General features: G+C 38.2%; 1 long non-coding RNA gene across 1 annotated transcript in view; it reads left to right on the top strand.

Annotated features, from left to right (window-relative positions):
* Positions 1-1,341, top strand: part of LOC107184937 — a 38,271-nt gene extending 36,930 nt beyond the window's left edge. Inside the window, exon 3 of the long non-coding RNA XR_001515841.1 lies at positions 1,210-1,341. This is a non-coding gene — a long non-coding RNA (uncharacterized LOC107184937). The remainder of the gene's footprint in view (positions 1-1,209) is intronic.
* Positions 1,342-1,589: the final 248 nt, after the last annotated feature.

Raw genomic sequence — 1,589 nt, 5'->3', positions numbered from 1 at the left:
GGCCTGCAGAATGGAAAAAGTAGCTATTCATGAACTTTAGCATATTATTCTTATTAAATTACTGTAACATCTATCAGGTGATAAATTATTAGGCAACAATACCACAGTTTTAAACAACTGTTTCTTTCAGTGGATCCACAGAAGATATAGTATTTCAGAATTCATGTTGATCTGTTAAAAGGTAGCATGATGTATTGACAAGAACATGACATTTTTGGACTTCAGTCTAGTTCCATGCTATAAAATGTATAAATTGCATGATATTAAACAATCCACTTAGGAATATTTGTCTCAATTTAATTATGTGTACCATGGAATTGTCTTAACTGCAAAATACTCAACAGTTTTGACTTACTATTATTATAGAAGCACCATCAATGTACGTTACTTGTCTTTTCCTATTTTGCCCTCATCTCTTTCATTTTTTCTTTCTGGAATAGAGGTAGATCCACAATGCTTTGACAGTTTGCTTTTTCTAGTCCATCACAAGCTTCTCTGGTGAACTGGGAATTTTACAGTTGGGTTGGTAGGATGCAACATATGATCAGGGGACTGTTGGTCATACTGAATTACCAGAGAATGTTTCAGTGTTGAATTACTCATTACTTTAAGAAATTTTTCTATTTTTTAAATCTTCTGGGTGTGGTAAGAGAGGAGAAGGACCAAGCTGATTATTGTTTCTAAAGAGAAATGGAAAAGATTGGGAGAAGAAGGCAGCAGGGAAAATAAAACATCTTTAGACGTTCAAGGGACATGTTTCTGGGAGAAAACTCTGAATGCTTGGTGTGTGCTTGTGATTAGAGGGGTCCACTCTGCTCCAATGGAGGAGGGGGGCCCAGCTGTACTCTGGCTACTGGGGCCTGATTGGGAGGCCACCCTCAAGTACTTTGCTCTTGCACTCTGCTGCCTCTGGTCCATCAAGAGCTGTCTCACAGAGTCTGCAAAGTTTGAGCTTGAGGTAGAGACTGGTGGTTGTATGAAACAAATCTATTCATTAATTCCACAGATTTTTTTAGTGCCTAATATATGACAGGGATAGTGTAGACAAAACATACAACAGTCCTGTTCTCATAAATTGTATATTGCCGAAAAGTATAAGCCTCTTTACTATTCACTGGATATTTACTCTCAACTCTCCTCCCCCGATGGGATTTTTTGGATTATCAATATAATAACCTGAGCATTCTCATTGTGTTTTTATTGATACAGGTTGCCATTTTGGAGGCACTTTGGTATGAAGGGAAAAACACCTAACTGAGAATCAGACTACATAAATGCCATTCCATCTGCCACTAATTAGGTACATGGGCTTCAGCTTATCACACACTCAGAGTCCAAAGAAAGCGGCAGGTTTTTTGATCATTTATATCACCTCTCTTGTTCTCAGTCTGTGTGGTTCATGATCTATCAGGCAAAAGAGAGGAAGTTCTCTCCTCCTGCATTATCTTCAACATAAAATCATGTGTCCTATTGTAGCTTGCTCTCATTTCTCTGCAGAATGAATAGTGGGCACAGAATTCAGGCTTCCATGACACCCAGATTTTTTTCAGTCAGACGTTTCTGGATTTGAGATGAGAATATGCTGGTCT

The sequence above is a fragment of the Myotis davidii genome, unplaced genomic scaffold (assembly GCF_000327345.1).
Source record: "Myotis davidii unplaced genomic scaffold, ASM32734v1 scaffold44, whole genome shotgun sequence".
Taxonomy (NCBI): domain Eukaryota; kingdom Metazoa; phylum Chordata; class Mammalia; order Chiroptera; family Vespertilionidae; genus Myotis; species Myotis davidii.
This window is presented reverse-complemented; position numbering and strand designations above follow the sequence as displayed.